The sequence below is a fragment of the Terrapene carolina genome, unplaced genomic scaffold (assembly GCF_002925995.2).
Source record: "Terrapene carolina triunguis isolate 2854851 unplaced genomic scaffold, T_m_triunguis-2.0 Scaffold131, whole genome shotgun sequence".
Classification (NCBI taxonomy): Eukaryota; Metazoa; Chordata; order Testudines; family Emydidae; genus Terrapene; species Terrapene triunguis.
The window spans coordinates 11,393,319-11,419,307 of record NW_020664482.1 but is presented as its reverse complement, the minus strand read 5'-3'; the positions used below and the strand labels follow the sequence as shown (position 1 = coordinate 11,419,307).

The following is a 25,989-nucleotide window of genomic DNA, read 5'->3' as shown; positions in this document are numbered from 1 at the left end:
AAGGAGAGCACAGGGCAGGCGAGAGAGGCCACAGCAATGGAGAAAGCTCCTTAACCTTGGATCTCCCACAATTCCCATCAGAAACAAGCTCCCGCAGCAGTGGATAATGTGATGAGCTACTCTCTGGAAGCCACTTTCATCTATCCCTGCTCCTTGCAGTGTAATGCAGTTGGCCACAGGGACAAGGTCACATATAGAGGATTCAGGCTCAGGCTGTATCCCACTAGCGTAGGCTTCTCTTCTCCTGCAGCACTCACTCAGCTTTGAGGGCATATGTAACCCTGCTCTGTCCATCCACCAGTGGACTCTCGCACTCCAACCAGTGTGCAGTCTTCTGGTTAGCAGGGAACAGTGAAGGGGAGCCGCAACAGAATAACAAGCTAGAAAAGGAATAAATGTGTCTATGAATACACAGGCAACGAGAAATAGAAAAAACAAGAGGAAAGGGAAGAAGGATCAAAGGCAGGAAAAGAAGGGAAAAATGGACACGGGGAGGGGGCATCTATTGTATCAGGATCTGGTGATGGAGTCTTGGGTTCTCCTTCAGCTCATGCATAGCAATGAGGGGTTCAGGTGTAGGGGAGGGTCTCCACTAGTAAGAGGCTGTGAACCTCCTTTGTGGATAGCACTTATTATTCCTCAAGATGCCCAAGATACATAATTCTCAAATGTATATTAGTGTTTAATAAGAAACAACTGGTTCCACATTTTGGTCTCCCTTTGAGGTTTTAAAGCTCTGTAGATACCTTATGGAAAAGCCTGGGACACCTTGTCTGTAGAGACAGTTCTGCTGAAATACTGTGTTTTTTGCCTTCCCATCCTGCGTTTTTTTTATTTGACATTTTTATCATAACTTTCCATCTGCTGCAGTTGTTAAATCTCACCTGTTTGTTACAATGCAGCTCAGTGGCTGCAGCAAGGATTATGAAGTCAAAGGTAGAAAATTCAGAGTTCCAGTAGGCAAATCAGAAGCCAATAAACTTTTAGGGCCTGTGAAATCAGTGGGGTTGCATGGGTTTTACGGAGGACAGAATCTCTGCCTGCAAAAATGAAGATTGCTGCTGCCTGCTACATCATTTCCCTTCATAATTTAAAATAAACCCATGCATGACAGAGAGAGAATTATTTCTATCTGGATACTCTTTTAAGGATTTTTTGGGGTTGGAGTTAATCAGCTGCTCTTTAATCACCCTAAAAACAGGAAGGAAAAACATAGTTCAGTTTATTTACTGAAAAAGAAAAAGTTTTGAGAGATCATATGGTTTAGTTGAATGTTAAAATCTAAGTGCAAAAGCATGTAAGAAATGTTGATAATACTAATTAAGGGTAGTGCCTGAGGCATTTGTTCATGGGAATGAAGGAGAGCCTTGTATTTGGTGGAATGTATGGCACAAGGATGAATATGATTGGGTAACACTTCCAAGAACCAGTGACCAAACAGTAAGTGGGTCAGTTTAGATATCTGGGAATGGAAAATAATCACAGCAGCATAAGAATTTAAATAAGGCCAATGTTAATAGGACAATAAAACCAACTTTGTTGTAATAATTTGTTAGGGCTTTTCAAATCTGGAAGCTAGGGACAGATTTGGATGTAACTGAGATCAGAATCCGGCCCTTCAAGTGCTAAGATAGCAAAGCAATACCAGGGTTTTTTTTAAAGGCCTGTTTGTGAGTAAACTGAACAAGAATGCTGCTTTCAATTCAGCCTATTTCGCATTGCTTAATTTTTGGCTGTCTGTGAACATTCTTACCACTAATGTTTCCTTCATATAAATATTTCTGACCACTGAATTTGGGGCCCATTGACAAAGATCTGTTTAATCAAGAAATACAAGTGGCTCTTGGCGAAAGTGTAAAGTTAAGTCTTCCAGTCAAGGAACGTAAACAATATGATGTGATTTAGGTGACCCAGACACAAAGCTTCTAGCAAATTCCAAATATTGAGTAATCAGCGGAATACTCAGTTTGAGTTGTCTTCACGTACTCCTGTGCTCAAATGTGTTGGTAAAAGCCATTTATTGAAAAATTTTGAATATTAAACAAATCTGTTTGCAGACATCTTGCAAACTCGGGGGTTTTATGGTATTTACATATTTTATTCTGGTGTATAATTTGTTTTTGATTTGTAGTTAGCTGGGACTGATAGAGACGGGTTAATGGATGCTGGCGTCATTTTTTAGCTTGTGATCATAAATATTTTAGTCAGAAAGTAATCCCAGCTATCCAAATACTTAATTATGTCATAGGAGCATGTATTGATTCTTCAAAGGCAGCAATATCTTCCATACATACAAAAATAGCTAAATATTCACATAAACAACCTAAAACACAACTCCGGCACAACAAACTGTATCCAAAGTAACTAAGCAGACCAGTTGGATCTAGAAAATCAGAATTCTTATACTGTATTTTTTTTTTTAAAGACTGCAACTCTGTAAAAACAAAATTAGAGGTTCATCATTACATAGAAAAAGCTACTTAACAGACTTTCTGAGAGGAAAAAATGATATCTAATCACTGGAATGTTGTAGACCCAGTTTCAGCTCTTTGCCAATTAAAATGGAAGTTATAAAGCCACTATAAAGCAAAGATTGTAACAGAAACACCAGTCTACATATGTAGTTGGCCCACAATAACATTAGATCTGCACAGAACAGTTTTAATGATAGGATCTGTATGCTTTAAGTGAATAAAAGCTAGAGGAGTACGTATTCAAACAACATATGGGGGGGATCAGGTTTGCAGATCCCAATATTGGCAACCTCAAACATTCAAAAATCATGAGTCAGACACACAAAATCATGAGTTTGGCATAGAAATAATCAGAGTTTTATAAAATGATATATTTGGGGTTCTTTTTATTTTCCTTTTAAATTTCTTTAGGCTTTGGGTTTCACATTTTCATGCTTTTATCTTCAGCCATAATGGCTAGAAACATAGGTTTGGGTTCGGGTTTTTTGAATGACAGCTGAGATTCTTATGAAATCACGTGACTCCGTGAGCAGAGGCATTAAGAAAAAACAGATATCACGTGACTCATGATAAAATGGGGAGAGTTGGCAACACTGATGATGGTCAGGGAGCGTAGCAAATTTAACGTCACATAAAAAGGTTCACCGTAACCCTTTCATTCAACTGTGCCGCCTCAGGTTTTAAACACAGAGGGAGCGATGGTGTCCAGTCCCTGCACACAGGTTTGCATGGGATAGAGGAGATGTAAGGAGCTTCCCTTGTGCATGGGCTGACTGGCACAATGGAAAGCCCTTGTGCTTAGGGAGTGCAGGGGGAGTGGTGCCAGTCTCCGTGAAGCATGTAAAGAGGAGGTGAGGTTAATGGCACCTTTCCTGGACCCCTTCTGCACAAACCAACAGAGCTGGCTTCCTGTGGAGGGAATTCCATCCTGCACCCCCTTAAAGTGTGGCCGAGATTCCCTGCAGCTTTGGAAGTCATTGTCCTAGCTTGCCACGCAAAGCCGCTCAGAGCTCCTCCTGGGGTTGGGTACTTTGACCACCCTCAAGTAGAGAGATGTCTGTGTGTGTCACAGGTTAGCCTATAGCAGTGGTTCTCAAACTGATTTTGATTGGCCCCCTCGTCTTTGTGTCTGTAGTCATTTACGCCCCCCCCCCCAAGTACATATACTGCCTCTCAGCTCTGCCAGCAGCATGGCGCCAGCAGCAGCGCAGAAGTAAGGGTGGCAATGTGAAAAGTGATATTTGTCAATATTACTTTAAACAGCAGACTTAGCACCCCATTGCCACCCTTACTTCTGCACTGCTGCTGCCACCCGGGGCTGACAGCCAGAGCCTCACCTCTAGATGAGGTAGGATTGGTTGGGAGAGGCGGGAAGGAGAGCCCGAGCCTGGGTGCCGAGGCTCCGGCTGGCCTCATGGGCAGCGGGTATCATAGGCCAGGGGAGGCTAAGCCTCCTCTAACCCAAGGCTAAGCCTCCTCTAACCCTCGCCCATGCTCCACCCTGAGGCCCCGCCCTCTCTTCCCCTCTCCCCCAAAGGCAGTGGGGGCTCAGCTCGGGCCAGCGGCTGGAGCTCGGAGTTTGGGGCAGTCTGGGATGGCTCGGGCCAGCATGCGGCTCAGGCCGGCCGGCGCCCAGGGGCAGCTCAGGCTGACCCAGGGGTCGGGTCGGTACTCGGGGTCAAACCTGTGCTCAGGGCTGGCCGGCTGGTGCTCGGGCCAGCCAGCGCAGCTAGGGCAGGCCATCTGGCAGTTTGGCTGGCACTCCTCTGGCCGCAGTGGTGGGCTCTCAGGACTCTGGCAGGCAAGAGGGGTGGAAAGGTTAGGGGTGGGGCCTCGGGCAGAAGGGGTGGGGCCGGGGCTCACCTCCCCGAAAGGCGGGGGTTCACACGCCTCCCGGGTATGCATGAACCATCTGCATGAGCCCCAGCCACCTGGGGCTGAGAGCCAGAGCTCTTTCAAAAAAGCACACAGCTCTTGTGCCTCTCTTGACATATTCCCGGGCCTTCTTTGGGAGGCCTGCCCCAAAGTTTGAGAACCGCTAGTATGGGTGGGGGAGGCGTGACTCAGTCCATTGGTGATATAGTCATGCCTGATATTCTGACTCTTTTATTAACAAGCAATCCCACTATTTGGGTGCACTTGGCTTGATCTCCAGGGGAGATGCTGTATAGCTCCAGCGAGGATTTGTAAAAGCTACTGATCAATACAGCCGCCCTGACGGACCCATTTGGATGAATATTAGTGCACTGCACAAGCATAAGTCTAGCCAGGGAGGAAGTGAGAGTTGTAGGCCATCAGTGTGACACTCTGATTTCAGTTCCTTTTAAATCTGCAACCACATGACCTCAGGCTTTCATCTCGCAAGTTTGAGCCTGGTACTGCTTGGTTGGGAGCTGACTAAGGTTTACGTAGCTGCCCCGGGACATGGTGTAGGAGAGGCAGTGTGTGGCACTCTTTCCTGTGAATCAGTGCTGAGTGATGTCCAGGACGTTGTACTGTTGGGGGTGGTATCATGCAGAAGAGTGGGCTGAGGCCAGGGGCTGGGGAGTGAATCCCTTTAGGCAGGGCGATCTTGTTTTGGAATATCTGCTTGCAGGCTGGTGGTAAATTGTGGAGGGGTTGCACGGGTGCTGACTTTTATATTTCCCCATTGCTGCTCTGCCCTGAGGCCTCTCCCTCACTCCACCTACCTCTTCCCACCCCTGAGCCACCCCCTCCCCCAAGGCCCCCCGCTGCCCGCGCTCTCTGCCCTTCCCCAGGCGCCTCCAACCAGCTGCCAAATCGCTGATCGGCAGCCCCGCTGAACAGCTGATTGGTGGCCCAGAGCACCCACGGAGTCGGCACCTATGAAGGGTTGTCACTGTTTTGTGTTGCACTGGTGGATAAGGATTGCGTGGGTAATCAATGACAAGGGCTCTTGAGCTTAGGATGGATGTTCTTTTTTGGCTGCTTCAATCTAAATGAATAAATGGGTTGATACTCTGGGTATGGTTTACACTGCTATCACAGGCATGACTGCAGGTCCTGTAGACATTCCCAAGCTAGCTTTAATCTAGCTCGCATGAGTACCAATAGTAGTGATGCTGTGGCAACGTGGGCTTCAGAATGAGCTATACAAGCCTGCCTGGGACACTGGGCTAGTGCCTGGGACACTGGGCTAGTACCTGGCCAGCAAGTCCATGCTGCTGCTTGACTGCTATTGAAACCCGAGATGGCTAGGTTAAAGCTAGCTTGGGTAAATCTACAAATGCTGCCATCACTCTTCCAACTGCAGTATGGACATACCCAGAGTCAACAATTCGGCGGATGATGGACTGCAGCTCGCTCTCCTGTAGCTTCGTTGGTTCTTCATGGGAGCGAAACACCAATAAAAACTTGCTTTTATCTCTACTCTGATCACGGGTGACTCTGAATACATACAAGGAGCAGATCTGCTGAGCAAGAAAGGATTATTTTTACACAGCTGCTTTTTGGAATTGAACCACTCTTCAACGTTGGCATGAGTTATGAGCTACTATAATAGTAATGTACAGTAGCAGGTGGTGTCGTGAAACATACATGGGACTTTTTGGCTTCTCTTAAACAATTGTTTACGTCTGTTAAGTTCTGCATTATTAATTTTATTAAATAGCTGAATAAAATAATTGAGGCCCATTATCCAGAAAGAACCACACAGATACTGTACATAGTTTATTTGTCAGGGAAGAATTGGAACTGCATGCAAAGCATCACGTGGCCTTGCTAAATTATGAAGTGTGAAAGCCTGTGGACTATGCTGAAAGCCTTAATTGATAGTAGTGCCTTAGGCATGTATTTGAAGGCTAAATTTAAGAAATGTTACTATTATGTTCACTATAAGACAAAAATTGAACGTGCTCCGGCACAAGGACTGGGCTGAAATCTTTCAACCGCCTGCCTTTGAGGGCTGGGTGGGCTAGGCTGCCTTCCTTGGAGGAATGTTAATCCTTTATCACTAATGAATTGCAACACTGGAATCCCCAGAGCTTGTCATAATCACAGTTCTTTTTAAAACATCAGATAGGCACAGTATATTTTAATACCATAGTTCCTTATTTTTGGTCAGTTAAGTTTTCCAGGCCAATTATAGTCACCAGGGCTCTGGGGTTTTGGCAAGGCAAATAGGGACTTCTAGATAAGGGTAAAATATAACTTCAGATCCCAGCGGCAGTTGGTCGCCATATTGTTCTGTATGTTGCCTTTCTTTGTAAAGGCTTGAGTTTTTTAAGAGTTCTGTTGGCCTTTGTTTGTTATCTTGTCACTTACTAGCTTTTTATATTGTAGTCCGTTGGTAGGGTGTACAGTATGTGTACCACTGTCCTCTATTGGATGCAGTCAGAATTGATCAAGTGTGTGTCATCAGCCCTATAGTGCTAGCAGCAAATGGAGATTATCCTTTAGTTCTAGTGGTAGGGGTGTGTGCTTTGGGAACCAGAGGATCCGAGTTCCATCTCTGCTATTGCCATGAAGTTTGAAAAGCCATGGTGAGCAGCTGAAGGACAGCCATGAAGTCCTAATGTAGGTGGCCACAGGTTTGTTGCGGTATCGTATATATACTAGAGAATCACAATTCTGTGTGAGAAGGATTGTAGTATGGCACTCCAGATTTAAAACAACAGACACATGATTTTAATAAAATATGTACACCACACATACTGCTAGGCGTTTCACCCTCTCTGCTGTTTACTCTATAGACAGGTTCACATACATGTACCCTCCAAACACACAATCTTCATGAGTAGGGTGACCAGATAGCAAGTGTGAAAAATCGGGACAGAGGGTGGGTGGTAATAGGAGCCTATATAACAAAAAGCCCCAAATATCGCGACTGTCCCTATAAAATTGGGACATCCGGTCACCCTATTCATGGGGCTTCTGCCACATTCAGTCCTTTCATTTTCTTCCTATTTAGGAAAGAAAAAAGATATTATATAGCTGCTGCTTCATTGTACTTTGGCCAGTGAGAGAGTGTCACGGGCAATGGCAGGCTATGTGCTACTGTGTGGTTCACATGTTCCTGGGACGGTTAGAATCCAGAGAGACTTGTTACTCTTACTTTTGTCTGCAGATCATGCCACAGTGTAAAGTGTCTTGATTACTAATTGCCAGGTTCTACTGTATCTTTCTCATTCGGCGAGAGCAGTTTGCACCTGCAATTCTATTGCAAACACAAACCAGAGCACTTGCCAGGAGAAGTTATTTAGAGGCACAAGTAGTCTGATTTGTACTCGGAAGCTTCCCTTAGTGACGGAACCCCAGTATTACCACCTCTCATGATTTTATTACAAGTATTGTTATAGTCACTCTTTTTTCTTAAAGCTCCTGGAGTCTTGTAAGTAAGAATTTCAGCTTCCATTAAAAAAAAAATGTTTCTAACCCACTTGGTTTAACGTGAAAACATGAGCCCTAACGACTTAAAATCAGACGGCAAATAGAAATAACCTAAAATGTATTATTTTTAGGCCAATCTCATGATTTTGGAGAGCCTGACTCATGGTCTTTGAAGGCTTGGGCTTGGCAATACTGGAGTCCCCATGTTGACCATCCTGCTAGGTTCCCACATCTATGATGGGAGCCAGAATGAGGATGTGCCGTAAAGGCACAAGCAGGATGGAGAGGGATGGGGAATGCAGCAGATGTGTATCCTACAACAGTGGATATACCATGCCCACCTGGAAGCCAAGTCCAGCAGAGCCTTGTTCACTATATTTGATGAGCTGATAGACAGCAGAAAGTGGATAGCTTTTAGTGTGAATATAGGGGGGAAAGCAGAAATACCCTGCATGTACAAGTGTCCAAGTCTGAAGCCAGCAGCAGTGTTTTCCTCATAATTACTTGTTGCATATGAGCGGTGGATATTTTTTTTTTCCTCTTGGCTTTATCTCCTTAGTGACATGACAAAGCCAAATTCTATTCAGCATTTGAACTGAAAATAGTGGAGCATGCATGTGAAATTAATTAGCTAGTCATAAAGTACTGGTTATAGTTAGTAAATATTTAAGAGGGATTCTATTAAGATTCTGAAGTATACATCTAGTGTATCAAAAATAGAACAGCCTGAACATCAGCAGTGGAGGTGCTTCTAATATACCGGTAGTAAAGCTCCTTTGACTGAACAGAGCAACACAATACATTAGAGATGCCATTTCAACCATTAGCAGATAGTAAGTCCTAACAAATAATTAGATTTGCCATTTCCAACTTATGTGTATGTACCGGGTCTGATTCTTCATTACTTTGCAACTGGTGTTTGCCATTTACACCTGTGAGAGAGGGTGTAGCATACTGCCATTCAGATCTGGTTACATTTTGCACTTGCCTTGGACAAGGTGCAAGGCAGTGGGGAATCAGGCCTAATATTTACAAGGGGGAAAACGGGCAAAAAATGTATTGATTGATTCATTGGCTATCTTTTGGATATTAGGGGAAGAGGCTGGGTAATTACCTTGAGCAGGCCTTGAGCATGCAAAGTGCTGAGCACTCAGGCAACTGAAATCAGTGAGGCTACTCATGTGCTTAAAGTTAAGCACATGCTTATGGTTTAAGTGCTTTGCTATATTGGGATCAGAGTGATCAGCACCTTGCAGGACTGGGAGGTTTGTGCTCAAATCCTTACCCACTTATTTATATTGCGGTACTCATGGACCAGGACCCCCACGTGTTAGGCGCTGTACAAACACAGAACTAAAAGATGGTCCCTACCCCCAAAGAGTTCACAATCTGATCTGCGCTTATACCCTTGAGAATACAGCCATAGGTTTTCCACCAGAATTGCTGCATGTTTTATTATAATGGTTCTTTAGTAATTTATATGGTGCTGTAGAAAGAAGCACATCATGCCTATACAAATCAGGAACTGGAAAAGAAAACTCCTGTTCCAAAGAGTTTAAAATCGAATGATGAGTTTGGTATGAGTGACTAACAAGGGGCATGGCGACTTGAAAGTAGCTAAACCTCATGGGAATATGACAAGTGAGTTTGGTGGTCTCAACTTTGGGCCTGATTTACCACAGTATTACTCTCATTATTTAGTCAGATAACAATGGCTGCTGAGTGATATTTACTCTTCTATCTGATACCACTGCAAGAGAACTGGTAGTAAATGCAGACAGAATTCTTAACAGACACGGTCTCTATCCTGTTTTCTTCTAGTACTTTAATATTCCATTTCTTTCCTTAATCTTTTTATACAAGTCCATACAAGTGTTTAAATAACACATCCAGCTGCATGGGTGATCCTCTGTCAAACATCTTATCCTTCCTAGAGGGTAGACAACGAAAGAGCTCGTCATCCCTTTAGTCCTGCTACCAGATTTTAGAGCAAGGATAATATGCAAGTACAGGCTGAGATAAAGAGCGTAAAGAGATAAAGTACACGTAAGTTTGCAATAGACTTCAGTTGAGCTACACCAAGATAAGCTGAGGATCTGGCTTGTACACTTTAAAGGCCTGGTTTTTAAAAAGCTGAGTACCCACATCCCCTAATGCTCAGCACTCGAGCTGGGCAAAATTTTTAGACAAAACCTATTTTTTGGTGAAACATGCAGATTTGTGTCAAACAAAATCTGTGGCACATTTGCCCATGTTGTTTTGGTCAAGAAAACCCTCTTAAAATGAAAGGAAATTTTGAAACAAAAAATGGTGTTGAATTCAGAAATCAAAACATTTCATTTAGAAAATGCCGAAGTGAAACATTTCAGTTTCCCCCTGAATATTTTTATTTTTTAAATGTTTAACAATAAAAAGCTCAAATTTTAAACAATGTTTCATTCAACCTGAAACCCCCATTTTTTTAAAAAAAATTCAGACTTGCCAGTGAATCAAAAAACTCAGTTACTCACAAAGCTGTACTCACCACCTCTGCAAATTAGTCTGTCTCAGAGTCATGCTAGGTTCTTTCTGTCTCCTTCATTATCCCCATCATAAAGGTTCACAGGCCAAATTACATTGTTTGTCACACCTGGGATCTCCATTGTCTCCTAGGTATAAAATCTATGACATCTGAGCAATCTTATAGTCCTCTGTGGCTTCTCCTGCTTGGAAATGATTGGAATGTTGAGAATAATTCTGTTGATGCAGGAGGTGAAAACTCAATCTGCAGCTCAGTCAGTCTTAGACTGTGTCTTCACTGAGGACTTAACTTGAGTTATCTTCACTTGAATTACACTGGCTCTCTGCTGCCTTATACCCTGTGTAGTCATTGACCCCAGTGAAACGGGAGTGCAAAATCTTTCCAAATCAGCATTTTGCACCCATTTTGCGCAGGTGTCAATAACTGCACAAGATGCAGGGCGGTGGAGAATCAGCCCTTCCTCCCACCTTCCAAGTGCATCTATGTACTAGTGCAGTTGCCTGCCACAACTGGTGTTCATTGATAGGCCCTTAATTATTCCTAAGGTAAGAGTCACCAGCAGCATACTGACCATACACTATGTGGCATTGGGGGGCGGGGGTAGAGGGGCTTGACAAATTGACAATTGGCCATTTATTTGGCCACAACAATACAACGTATGTCACTAAAATAATGTTATGAAATTGAGTGTAACGACTGCACTGGGGAGAGCTTCTTCCCCTAATGCCCTCCTTCGTCCCCCTGCACGGTGCCTAGATATAATGGTGTCGTTTGCACAACCGAAGAGGAGGCTGAGGGAAGACTGGCTAGTGCACACGCCAATATTCCAGGTCCCCGTGGAGGTGTGGCTAAGCAGGGTGGGGGAGGAGCCAAAGCCCTGCCTCCTGCGTGTCTGCTAGTGCCCTGGTTCAGCCTTGTGGCACTGTTGCTCCGGCAGTACAGTTCTATGGCCCAGCCCAGCCAGGAGGAGGAGCACAATTTGGCCCAGACTTGTGCCTCATGCTAGTTTCTAAGCAGGCAGGTGGCAGGACTCTCTCTCTCTCTCAGACCAGCACAGGACTCTGCTCTCCTCTTCAGGCTCTACCTGGCCGGCTGGGCTGGCAAAGCAATCACTATCACTGCCCTTTGGTGGGATTTACAAGGGAATTGAGTTTGGAAGCCATTTTTTGTTGCCAGCCCTGGTTGGACACCTCAGTCAGTCAATAAACCCAAGAGCAGGTCAGCCACTTCTCCAGCTGTTATGAAATGTCCAGTAAGTCACTTTACATTTTAATGTCTAGTAAGTGATAAAATTGTACTTGCCGTGTCTGTGTTTTTGGCTGTTCCCAAACTGCTGGCCAAAAGTCATCTTCTTGGACTGCACAGAACTCTGAATGTGGCTCTTGGGAAGAAAGCGAAAGAATAACTGATTTTCAGCTCATTTTGTTTTTAAAATGCATTTGTAATCTTTAAGCGTACACTGTTAACCTATCCACACATTTTAAAACCTGCTTAGAATCCCACAGTCTTTTAAAAACAACAGTTTTTAAGGTCACTTTTCCTAATTCCCCAGTAGTTTCTTGGGTCTGATGAATGTGGAGTGGTCCAGGGAAACTCTAGACAGGAAACCTTGTGATCTTTCTGGTCTCCTATATGGATTTTTCCCACATAGGTGACAATCTGGGCTATATTGTACAGAGAAAGCAAAACAGAGTCCTGGTCTCTGACTGGGGCTCTCAGGTACTACTGCACTATAAATAATATATTTTTGTGATTAAAATGAGGAAGTATTGTCTAATGGTTAGAACAGGGAACTGGGACAGAGGCGATCTGAGTACTGTCCTTAGCTCTGCTGCTGAATTCCTGTCACTAAACCTATAAATTGCAGGTTTTCAGAAGATCTCTGTTCCCCTGTAGGCCCCTAAATAAGGTTCAGATTTTCAAAAGTGCCAAGCATACCACAGCTCCCTTCATGTTGTTTCTGGCCAGATTTTCACATCTTTCAGTGTGCTGGATTATTTTGAAAATCTAGTCACTTATTCTGGTACCTAAGTGGGGGTGGAGATCTTCTAAAAATCTGACCCTTTGTGATCCCATGTATTAAGGTGGAGATAATAAATCTCCCATTTTCGTAAAACTCTTTGACATCCTTGCATAAAAGGAACTGTGATAAGCACGAAACATTATTATTAGAGCTGGTTGGAAAAAATTTGACAGAACAGTTTTCTGTAAAAATGCAGTTTCATCATCTAAATATTTTGTGAAAACAGGTTGATTTTTTTGATGAAATTTTTGACAGCAGAAGAAGTCAAAACAAATCATTTCGGTTTTCTCTTTTTGTTTCAATAATGCCAAAAAGTTTCATTTTGACTTTATCATCTTGCTTCAATTTGTATATTATAATCATTTTAATTATATGTAATGTTTAAGATGATGTTTTGCAGCAAATGTTTCTGAATCAATTTTTTTTGGAATTTCCATTCTGTGAGAGAGTTTGATATTTCAGCTTTGTTCCAATTCAGAACAAAAGCCCATTTCAAAATATCAGATATTCCATTTCCTGACTAGCTCTAATTATTATTTATTATTATTCAGTTTGCTTTCCGTATTTTTCCTGTGATATTTCCAGTGAGTATTTCTTGTATATTTGTATGTCCCTTTTTGATAATTAAAACAAACTTTTTGGGATCAGGAAAAAGGATGAGAAGAACTTTGTCTGGTGTTCTTTTAAGAAATTAATTCCATTAAAGTTAAGGAACCTTCTGGTCTTTTGAATTAAATTTTATGATGGATTCTTCCTAGCATTAAAAAAAATAGGGAATAAACAATTTACAAATTATTTCTGCTACGGTACATTTGTCTACTTAAATCTCTTGTTTTTACTTTTTGCTTTAAACCTGTGAATAATTCTACTAAAATATATAATGAAAACATAAAATAAATATGCATTTTATTCAGATAATGGACTCTGAGATGTATTATTTAAGCAGATTGTCCATGATTGTAACTTGTAACAAAACTGGAAGATAAAAGAAGAAGCCTAGGAGAAAATTATGTCTTTAGTATTTGCCCCTTCCAGCTTAACATGAAAGATTCATTAGAAAAGGCATCCTTTCAAACATTCCACATCCACTGGCCAAATTATATAATCAGATATGGGATTACCACATAGTTGTGTCTCACGGCTCCGGGGACCAAATTCTACTCTGAGGCACTATAAGTTCATTACTTCAGTGGAGTTATTCCAGATTTAGACTGATGTAGCAGCCTCCAGAATTTGCCCAAATACGTGCAGTTTATACGTGCTTTACTTGACCTGCAGAACCATGCAGACAATATTGATCCATACATTAGGTATCGGCCATTGTCCATCTTGTAGGTTTCCTTATTGATGTAGTGTGATAGTGAAATATTGTCTAATGATTCAGGAACTATCTGTCTCCATAGACAGGGTTGGACATGGAGAAGGAACGCTGGAGAAGAGAGGTGGGGGTCAAGTTCCAACCTCTTGATTGTGCCTTCCTTTCTTGAGAACATCAAGTAGACTTAGCCAAACTTCTTTCACTGGGGGCAGTAGCAAAACAAAGATTGGAAACTTTGGCCTCCCATCCAACAAGCTGGAGAATATAGCTGAGAAGAGGATTGTTTTCGTCTCTTTTCATCTTCCTTCCTAACCTGTATTCTGTACAGAGGACCCACCCTGCAAATGACTCTGCACGGACAGAGTTTTGTGCCCACACGGAGCCAACTGAAATCAGTGGAGGAGCTCCATGAGGGCATAGCAGGTTTGCCCACACAGATTCACATGTGTGATCAGGTCCTTAGATTTGAACATCCTCTTGGCGTGGCCCTCTCTTTTTATGTTTGTAAAGCACTTAGTGTATTTTTGAGGCTGTTTAAATAGTAATGACAAATGTGTGGACAAAGTCCGGTTGATTGCTGTCTAAGGGCACAGCTACACGGCAAAAAAATACCCGGGGCAGCCAGTCTCAGACCTCGAGTCAGTTTACCCAGGCTCGTGTGGTGGGGCTAAAAATAGCAGCGTAGCCGTTGGGGCTTCCGCTGGAGCCTGGGCTCTTAGACCCTTTCCCCTTGCTAGGTTTCAGAGCCCGGTTGAGCCCAAGCCCAAGCCCAAGCAGCTGCACTGAGCCCCGCAGCACAAGTCAGTTGATCCGTGCTCTGAGAGTCAGTGCAGCAGGGTTTTTTTGCTGTGTAGACATTCCCTAAGACTGTTCGTTTGTTTGAATTTCCAGATTGAAATTCTCCATTATTTGGAGGCATTTCTGTACTGTACATTTGTTCGGTGCACACATGTGAGTGCCAGCAGCCCCTTTAAAAATAACAGCTTCTGCAAAAGAACTCGTGTCATATTTGTGGCTTTTTGGTTAGCAAAAAATGAAAACATGAGCCATGTGAGACAGAAGTGACACACGGGATTTGCAGAGACACCCATCACCCAAGTAGATGCAGTGTGTGCAAAGTCTGAGGTTTGTGTGGGATAAGAGAATTTGGCGCAGTCAATGTGGATGAAAGGCAATTTTGCTTTCTGAGCTTCTGGATTTGCTTGGTACAGCAATGTTTACATTACAGCCAGGACACTCTCTAACTCTGATTTTTATTAATGGGCAACACAAGATGAGTTCTTCATTTTAGGAATATGGGCATCTTGTACAATGTTCACAGGCTTTGCTGTGGGTCAGTGTGGGCTGACTGACACCGCAAAGGGCTTTATCCCACTCTCACTAAAATCAGTAAGAAGACTTTCTTTGACTTGTGGGAGCAGGATTGGGCCCTAACAAATGGGATTGTCTGTGTGACATCCAAGGTAGCCTAGACTTTGTGGAATATAAAAGTTGGTTATTAATGGAGAGTCTAAACAATCAAACACTGTCGTGTGTTAATTCTGCCTGTACTTGCAATATAGTTTATTTTCTGTGAGATTACAAGCGCATATGCCAGTAGTGGGTTTTCTTTTCGGCTGCTTTCGGTGCCAGGCATGTAATATGAATCTCATAAGCTAGTGTTTTGTTATATAAGCTATTAATTTTTTTTCTTCTAATCCTTGTGCACTGTATAAAAAACAGTAACAATATGATTTATTAGGAGTCAGAACACACAACTGGATGTGTGGTCAGCAACATATATGGATAGGCTGCTTATTCAGATTTTATAGCAGCAAAGAACTGATTACACTTGTTCTCCAAAGTCTACGCCGGCTTTCCAGATGGCATCCAGGTGCTGATTTTGATCTATTGAGCCACCTGTGGCTTGGGTCATGATTACCTTAGAGACTTCTGTGTGCCAATCAAGATCACCGGGGGTGTTTTTGGTACCAGTCCCTGGGGCTGAATTTTGTGGGGCTAGAGGTAGAGCCTTGCCTCTGGAATTTGATCCCTACATTGGCCTGTCAAGACGTATGCATGTTGGCCGTCAGTGTAAATTTCATCTATTGGGATTTCTCTTCAGGAGGAAGATAGTGGGATTTACTGAGATTGTGGTGGGTTTTTTTAGATGACATTGGTCAATCAGTTGTTGCCTATGCTGTATTGTTACATGCCTCCAGAGCCTTAGCAATGGGAATCCATTTTAGAAAGGATCAAACACCTAAGATGCATGATTTGACCTTCGGTGTCTTCAGCCCGCTCAGAAGCATGTGTGTGCACACCATGCTGTTGAGTCCTGATAGAATTCTCATAACAAATGTCCTTTTAAAACTACAGTGGAGATGAGGTTCTGGTTTTGGCTCATCTGCACTTGTGGCTGAAAGCTTGTATCATCAAATGAGTCGTCTGCCTGGATCCCAATAGGATCAAATGAGTCGTCTATGATTTATGAGAAATGAGTCGGTGGTGGTCAGACCTAGTTCCTGCCCCAAAGAGCTTGCCTTTTTTTGTTCTGTTTGTACTGTGCCTGGCACAATGGGGCTCCTAGGTTTGATCGCAATGCAAATAATAAACAGTGGCCAGGTGTCTCTGCCTCAGTATCGCCTCCCACCCTTTGTCTGTTAGATTATAAACTCTTCAGGGTGGGGATTATCTCTTAATATGTGTCTACACAGTGCCTAGCACAATGGCACCAATCTTGGTTGAGGCCTCTAGATGCTATAATACAAACAATAACAGTAATTCGTAACAGGCAGGATAAAGAAAGCTTTAACTGCCACTATTTACGCAGAGCCTGTTGTCTAGGAAAATCTCCGCTTATTGGTGCCTTTTATGAGCACTAAAAAAATAAATTAAAAGGAGAAGCCAAGTTTAAAAAAAAGTTAAAACATGCGAGGATAATTGGGAGTTCCAAAGAGCTTAGGCCAGAACCTGAGCTGGTGTAAATGGACACAGTTTCTTTGACTTCAGTGGGGCTGCGCCCATGTACATCTGCTGAGATCCTCACCACTCACTCTAGAATGGTTCACTTGGCTTGATAGTGCCAGTGCACAAGTAGAGAGAGAGAGAGAGTGTGTGTGTGAGAGTGATTTAAGGTTTGGCAGAAAAGAAAATGATTGTCACCTTACTGCTTGGCAAAAACAAAAGCACGTTTTAGCAGGTGGAAAAGCTGTCAGTTTGACACAGAACCACGTTCTCACATCTGGCTGCTGTGAAGGCCAAACCACCAGCTGCACCCAGCCCTAACTGTGGCCAGGGTTTACTGACGTGATTATTGATAAGGCTCCCTTCTAACTGGAGCAGAAGATAGATGAATTTGGGGCTTCCACCCATCAGAAGCCCTGTTACTCAGTGGTAAAGCAAGGAACTGCCAGCCTGCTATACCAGTTTATTTAATGATTTAGTAGCATAGAAGTAAAGGGTTGATTTTTTTCAAAAGTTCTTGGCATTCGCTTAACTCTGCCCTTATTGAAGTTGCTGGTACAACTCCAGGAGCGGAGTCAGGCCAAAGCGGAGCACTTTTGAAAATCCCACCCAAAGTAGTTGGGCGAGCCAATATTGACACAAGCTGAACTGATACAGGCCAGGTTTAAATCCCATTCAGAATGTCCACTCCTAATGAAACTGGGTTAAAAACAGACTTCTACTTAAACTGGGGCGATTCTCGTTGTAGACCAGATCTTTGAAAATAAACATTTGGACCCTGATTGTAAAATGCTACCAGTTCTAAATGATAGTGCTTTACACCCACCTTTGCACTCTCTTTGGCTACAACAGTAAATGGCTACCAAAGGGGCAAGGCATTAGAGAATCAGGCCCTCTGGCTCAGCTTCAATGGTTTGTTTTTAGTAACCGTCATAACTTCCTTCTAGCATGTATCTAGCAGCAGGCTCCTGTTAGGCACTTGGTTTTCATAACACTTTAATATATACCTATTTTTATATAGATGCAAAGCTATACATGCTGGGCCTGAATCTCATTTATCCTGAGACTGCTTTGCCCTACACCACTCTAACAGTGTTACTGCTGCTTGCTAGACCAAATAAGCTCTAAATAAGATTCAGACTCACCTGTATAGGGAACAGTGATTTAATTTAAACTCCCACTTATCCAAAAGTACTTTGTCTTCACCAGCCGAACGGGGTACAATTGTATCCTTCCCCTGTGTTCCAAAAATCTATGTGTATTAAAGCAGAGTTCCCAATTCCCATGGTGTTATCATGAGTCTCAATATATTTCATGTCTTTCTTAAAGCCTGAGCTGCTGGAGTCATGGGAATCTCAGCTTTCATGTGAAGAAACAAAGTAAGCATCGAGTCCTGATGGTGATAGAGAAAAGCTTGAAAACCTGACCCAAGTGAACCCTAAACCAGAAGGGAAATAAAAAGCACTCAAAATATTATCTTCAAAATCAATCTTATCTATTTTTAGCCAGTCTCGTGATTTTGAGGGGTCTGGCTCAGGATTTTTGAACATTTGGGGTTGGCAATATTGTAAAATTTTGGCTGTCCCAACATACATTTTTTTACAATGGAGATTTACTTGCATGGGAAATAGTATGCCAGTTTTTAAGCTTATTTTATACCCTAAGCCATCCCCCAAATCTTTGCTACTCTGAATTTGTTTCCACTAAGCCCCTAATACAGGCTAGGGACCTAGTGGAATGTTCAAGTTGTTTACTTCTTCTCCCCCACCCCCCAAAGCCCCCCCATCTGTTTTGTTATGTGAGGCAGCTGATTGTCTTGCCTATTGTTATTAAAACTAAAATTGGGTCCAGGAGGCAGTGATCAGAGGTAGGCTAGGCTAGAGTTTGAGAACTAGGTTTAAAGCTGAATCACAGGTAGAGTTTTGGTTCAGATTCAATAAAGCTGCGGTTTTATGATTTGGTCTGGCGAGATTTAGATCTCATTATTATAATTATTATTTTATTATTATATATTTATGTTCCATAGTACACGGGGCCCTAGTGAGGATCAAGGCCCCGTTGTAATAGGTGCTGTATAAATGTATACAAAGGGTATTACTATAATTGCAGCTGAGATTTGTAATTCCTAGCTCGGGGAGATTTACGCATGCTAGCTCTGAAGGAGCTGTGTGGCTGTGGCGGCTGGGGCTAGCTGTTCAAGTACAACCCGGTCCGAAGTCCTAGGTGCGTATTTGGGCTGGCACGAGCTGCCATGCATGCCCTTGCAGCCTCTGTTTTTAGCACACTAGCTCGATTGGAGCTAGCGCATGTATGTCTACCCGAACTGGGAATTACGTTTGTAGCTCCCAGTGTACCATACTCAGAGATGCAGCCGCTGCTCTGAAAAGCTTACTGTGAAATATCAAGGGTAGCAGGGAGAGGGATACAATCAAATACATACACAGGTAGCCAATGTACTTTTGTAATTTTAAAAAATGGTTGTAAATAGGTAAAATAAGTGCCATCTAGTCACTTTTGCTCCTCGCCTCCAGCCATTTGATGGACTGATTTCTTTTAGGCATGACGCCAGAGGTGGGACATAATGGATCTTAAAAGTATTGTAAAATCTTCTACTTAGACAACAGTGTGGTCCATTATCTGTTAGTGGATCCCATGTCAGCAGAAATTTAACATAAAAAGTTGACAAAGAACAACGGTGACAGAAGTGAACTTCTTCTGTCACAAAATCCTATGAGCTCTAACTCCAAACCATGGCTGAAGTCTTGCAAAGAGATCTATTTGCATGGACCTTTACTCCCAGTCCCATGGACTTCAAATGGGTGCAAGAGTCCACAGAGGGGGAATCATTTTGCAGGAATGGACCCATGAACATGGCTAGGAGAGCAAGAACAGTCTAGCAACTCTGAAGAAAGGGAAGTGTCAATGGACAGGATGTACTGAAGAGGAGTGACAGAAAATGGATTGGAGACCAGTCTGGTAGGGCCAACTACACAATATTGATGAATAGTTGAAATTGTAGCCTTTGTAGGAGCTAAATGTTCACGCTTGTCACAGGTAGGAATGCCTGGCAATTAGGGTGACCAGATGTCCCGATTTTATAGGGACAGTCCCAATTTTTGGGTCTTTTTCTTATATAGGCTCCTATTAGCCCCCATCCCCATTTTTCACACGTGCTGTCTGGTCACCCTACTGGCAATTCATAAGCAACTCCTCCAACATTGAACAAAATGAGTCTGAGAGGATAAGAGCGTTGAAAGATGAAAATAGTTCAGAGCTTTAAAATCTGGTAAAGCAATTCACTGTTTAATCCTAGAAACTGGTAGCCCCTTCTTTGATTAATTCATTAAGTAAAGTTAAATCTTGCTGTTGTTTTAAAGTTGCCAGTAACTGCTGCTCCTGTCTAGATGTAGGTCTGCAGTTCTTCAACTGTACTGTATTTAGCAATTGTTTGCAATTGTTATACAATATTTTTTCCCAAGAGTTCTCCTTTCATCTAGTTAATTTCTCTCTGGGTGCTGATTGACTTCAGTCCCTAAAATAAATGCAAAAAGTGGACATGCACTTTTAGCTGGCAGGGAATTATTAGAATAAGTCTGACCTGTAGCTTACTTGAAGAGAGAAATTTTGCCAAATAGACATCTGTCATATGAAACATTAGATTAATTTAGACAAAATATCAGACTCTACTCAATTTAGAATTTTCTTTATGAAAAATAAACTTTGAGGCAGTGTTTCAAAGCATAATAGAAAAAAAGGAAATTAAATAAACTGATTTGTCTTTTCAGAAAGACAAATGTAAGAAATCAGTTTATTAATTTTGGAAAACCCAATTCTTCAAAACATCTAATGCTGTAGACAGTGGGCAAGGGGACCCTTTAGTCAGATGTGTGGGCACAGGGGTCTGCTCTCGCAGAGTTCTTTGCAGGAACAGTGCCTTACAGATTATCTCCTGCAGAGCCCAGTCAGAAATTAGGAGACCAACATTTTGCAGTACTCATCTCACAAACTCTAATTGTGGCCATCAGGTCCTTCTTTCTTTGTATAGATAGTCAGCTAGAGCTGGCTGAGAAAATGTCGAGTTTTTTAAATTTTCAATGGAAAAATGGGACACATTTTGTGCAAAAATTTTTGCAAGAAGTTTGTCCTTTTTCTGAACCAGCTTCATGGCCAACTCTGATGATTTAGGGTGGATGCCACTGAGTTTGTGGGGTCACATCCTGGCAAAAACTCCCACTGACTTCACTGGGGCCAGGATTTCACCCACAGTATCCACCTCAGGAGGAAAGGGTTGCATGAGGTTATTTGTCAGCAAGTTAGCCACTGGAAGGAGACATACAAGACCATGAACCAGATCCATCAAATGGTTGTCAGGAAGATTTTTGTTGTTTGTCCCACTCTTTATTTCTAGCAATGCATTCTAATTCTTTTCAACAAGTAGTTTTGGGGCCTGCTATCCATGCACCACACCTGTCTAAGGCCTGATCCTCAGGAGGGATAAACTGACTTCAGTGGAGCTACTACACCTGTTTACCCCAGCTGCAAATCTGGTCATGTATGTATAGATATAAAGCATACATGGAGGTACAGTGTGGTAATAAGGTTTTACCAGCATGCATGTGAGATGGATGCATTATTCACAAGCTGTACAGGAGAAACTTCAACACCAACAGAAAGAGTGAAAAACAAATCAGATGTTAAAAAATTCTTACAGTTTTAATGATCTAGGCTAAAATTTTCAATAGGAGTTAAGTGCCCTAACTCCCTTAGGGTATCTCTACACTGCAATGTAAGGCCAGGGTTCGAAGTCAGGCTCAAACCTAGCCCCCCTTCTGTCTACACACAAATTGTGCTAACCCAGGGCCTGGACCCAGGATTCCAGGACCCCATAGGAATGAAGGTTCTGAGCGTGAGTCAAACCAGAATCCAGTGTTCAAGCCCTGTTGTTTTTCAGTGTAGATGCAGCCCCAGTGGACTCGTGCTCAGGGAGTCCACCAAAAGTATACCACAATTCCATGGGGCGACTTTCTGTGTCCTCTGGACAGTCAACTTTGGTGGACAGTTGAGTTTTCCCACGCTGCACCACGAACAAAGAGCTAGAGCAGCCATATTTTGGGAGGGCACTAGGCAGTTTGGGATATGGGTGGTTGGACTTGGGCCTGCATAATGCAGTGTAGAGGCTGGAGCCCTAGATTGGAACAACAGTTCCTAACCTGGGGTTACAAATGTTAATAAACCCAGGGTCTGCTAACTCTAGTTCTAATAACCTGGGCTTACATTGCAGTGTATGCATACCATTAGACTCTTCTGAAATATCAGTCCTATTAGTTATATAGATAAGGATATTTCTAAAAAAAACATGACATGATTTTAACCTGTGATTGTCCCTTGTGCATTCTGCATTGTATACAACAGAAAATTCAAATAAATAACAATTTACAAAACGCACAAGAACCAGAGACCTGATCATGCTCTTAGAAAAGTTAATGGCAAAATTACTTGAGAGGAAGCATGCCTGAGTGCGTGCGCGTGCACACATACACACAGAGTACATTTGTGTGTCTGATTGTACAAAAGGTTTTATTAGCATGAGGGAAGGCAACATTATTCACAGATGTATTTTTTAACTTCATTGTTGTCACTGATCTGCGCAACTCAGAGCTTTGTGGTGAAGGTTGACCTAAAACTCAGATTCTTCTGCTCCAAAAGACCAGGCCCCTTCCTCTGAGCTAAAGGAAAATCTTCATTTCCTGTCAGTAGTACAGGGCCTATGACGCACAGTTAAACCGTTCTGATTTAATCTAGAAGAGCATTGTGATGCATGTACGCATTAGTTAGTCCATTATGTTTCTGAAGCTGGATACAGACTGCTAAGGTCAGGGAAGAAAATTCATTGGCGTGGAGACATACTTTTCTACCTCACCCTACTTTAAGTCTCTCTGTACAGGCCTCATCCTGTAAAATGAGAAGAGAAACTTCCAAAGCCTGAGTTTTTCCTCAACTGTTTATTTTTTAGTATGAATATTTTCTCGGTGCCACAGAACTTTGGTTTCATAAATCACCATCGGATTCCACAGGTGCTGAACAGCTTTGGCCGTATGCCAGGGCCTTTGAGGTCTGAGCCCTTGTAGTTTGAGAGTGAACCCTGGTCAGACGAAATGAAAGTGGCCCCCCTATTCCTTCCCACCCAGTTCTTTCTGGCAGTTAAATTCCAGCGCTGCTGCTGACTCATGGAAGCCTGCAGACCTTCTGCCAGCAGGCACCCACAGAGTCAGAAAATCTTTGAGGCAAATAAAGCCTCCTGTGTTTGTGAAATCACCGTTTTTTGGCATGGAAAGATAGCAGTATCCTTATATAATTGCGTTTCTGAGGTTGGAAACCCTACGATGTGTTTCAACAGATGTTAAGAGGTGTGACAAATGTTTAAACCCAAGATGAATGGGAAGACTGTTTAAACCGTTATTTATGTAAATACTGAAATGTAAGCCTAAAGAAATCAGGTTTTATGTCCCAATAAATAAAATGTGAGGAAAGGGAATAATTGAACAGCCTGCCTTTTCACGTGTCTCCTTCTGCTCACTCTGACTCTGCTCTGTGTCTGTCTATACCTAGGCGTGGAACCTCTTTTCTCTCTCGATCCTAATAATGGCTCCCGTTCAGGAAGACTGCTTGAATACTTGCTTTGTTTTAAGCACGTGCTTATATCCCCTTGAAGTAATGGCACTTAGGCACATGTTAAACACCTGTGTGTTTTTCTGAATTGGGGACAGCCAGTGTTTCAGAGAAGCCTTAGTCTTTCTGGTTAAACAATTAGGAAGACTTCCTTTGGATTTCCTTCAGGACGCTTGGATGTAAATCACTCAAAGCCTGAGCCAACTTCATTAAAGTCAGCGTGAGCCTTTCCACTGACTTCAGTGGACTTGAATCTGGCCGTCAGTGAGCAGAGCTGCACCTGTGCTGCCCTATACGTGTGCCCCGAGGTCTCTGCGCTCCATATAGACCACAAGGGCGCCTAGCAGACTAGCTCATTAACTGTATGTAGTCGAATGTGCTGCCGCTTACTGTTTCCCTCCATTTTCCACAAAGGGCTACAGCTTGTTCAAATGAGCCTTGAGAAGAGCACCCCAATTTTTTTTTTCCATTCATCATTATACACGTTGGTTGATGGCATCTGTAGGAGTTCTGCCAGTGGAACGTTACTCCAGTCCAAAACGTGAGAACCTGAAATGGGAGTAAAAATAAAATGACCTTTGTCCTAATTCTACTTGCCTTTCATGGTTGTGCTAGCACAGCGGCCGTGTAGTTGACATTCCAGTAGGGGGCTCCAAAGAGCATCAGGACCTAGCGGCATTTCACTGCATAGTTAGGTAGCCACAGGGGAGGGCAAAAGGGCACTTTCTAAATGCCCCATAACAGCCACTTGGGCAGCAGTGGGTTGAACTAAAATTGTATCAGTAGCCATCATTGCTAGCTACCTCATTTTGCATTGACTTTTCAAGCATAATCAATGAGTACATTTTTTTAAAATGTTAGCAATAATGGCTACTTGTGCCCAGGCTTCAAAGTAAAACACCTTCCTTCATTGTATGTCCAGGGTGGGATTTTCAAACGTGTACAGTGTTTGGCCTAATTCTACTTCCATTGAAGTTAATGGTACAAATCCCATTGACCCCGATGGGAGCAAAGAGAAGCCAACACTGACACTCCTAAAGCCTAAAAAGAAGTATTTTCTTTGTCCTGAACCCTAGCTGTTTCATAGAATCATAGAAATGTAGAGCGGGAAGGGAGCTCAAAGTCAAATTCATATTTTGCATTCACATTTTGCACGGGGACAATGATCTGGTGTTTATAGTGCAAAAACGTGGATATTCAAATCTGTGTTTGTGAAAAGGCTTAAGTTCATTCTTTTTGTCTGGTTTGATTTTCCCACTGGCCTGCAGTCAAACCAGATGAACCTTAAGCAAAGCATACACTTTGCATTTCCACTGGTACAATGGGAGGAAATAGGAACTGTAAGGGTAAAAAAAAAAAAAAAAGCTGAACACAAAAGCTACTTCTGGTAGCTGAGTGCCTCTTGGTTTTTACAGTTCATGTGGATCATGGTATAATCAATTGCAATATGGGCATAAAATTGTCTATTGCCTCCCACATCTGTTCGTTCTAGTCATTTGCTTTGAAAAGGTGACATGCACACCCCAGGATTTTTATTGCATTCTAACTAATGGAAAAAGATACATACTCTAATCTCTCCTCTTGACTAACGTACTGCTACTGTTGCCCCTTTTCGACCCAAGCAGCTAGTCCGATTTTGGAGCCCGGGGAATGTTCCAGTTGGAAGTAGAAATTGATGGATTCTGGTATTCTTGATGCACTCTTGTTTGTTTACATGGATGTACAAAGTCCTGTGTCGCTGGATGCAGAAGGAACCGAGAACAAAAGCAGCAGTTTCTTAGTTTGCAGCTTTAAGCCCCTTTAGGCAGCAGACCCCAAAGCTTTCTCTCTAGCTTTCCCTGGGTCACACTGTGCTCACAGGGTACAGCGTGGCTTCTTTGCTTTTTGCCTTTGTTTCTCTGTTCTGTCTGGTCTTCTCCATTTCTATGTGTTCTCTCACACACCCTTGTGTACTGTGACAAAGCTCTGTCCTTGTTTCCGTGGGTCCAACGTTTCCTGGCAGATTTCTCTAGCCTCAGAGGCTCACTGTGACCCTCCTCTCTCTAGAGGCAAGGGTCACAGCTTACTGGGCCATTTTCATCATAAACCAGCAAAGGAGGTGAGGAGAAGCAACCCTCCCTCGCACAGTCTCAGTGATTAATCGGGATGGGGAGGGGGAAGCCCGGGCCCACCCTCTACTCCAGGCTCCAGCCCCAGGACCCTAATAGTAGCAGCTATGGTAGATGACTTTTTGGAAATAGGACATATACAATTCCCTGGGCTACTTCCCCACAGTAGCCCCCCCTCAATATCTCCTTCACCGTTACCTCAGAGTCTCCTTCCTTGCGCCTGATATGGATTTTGTACTGCTTACTTCCTCCAACAGCACAGCTTCCTCCTACAGCTCCGGACATGCACGCCTCACTGACTAACTGGGAGACTTTTAATTAGTTCCAGCCAGCCCTAGATTGGCTTCAGGTGTCCCAATCAACCTAGCTATCTCCAATGCTTTCTAGAAGGATCTTAATTGGCCCCAGATGTCTTGAGTAACCTGGAGCAACTACCATTTGGTTACCATGGTACCAGGGATTTGTTTAGCCTGGGGCTAACATACCCGTTCCTCACTACTTTACTATAGCCATCTGGCCTTGCCCCGTCACAATATGCACACACACCTGGTCACAATACCTAATGGAACCCCCTGCCCACA

The 25,989-nt window shown here is 43.0% G+C and overlaps 1 protein-coding gene across 1 annotated transcript in view; it reads left to right on the top strand.

The window, feature by feature from the left end:
• The window catches only part of NRK (Nik related kinase), a 122,797-nt gene that overhangs the window by 8,293 nt on the left and 88,515 nt on the right, over positions 1 to 25,989 (top strand). The window lies entirely within an intron of this gene.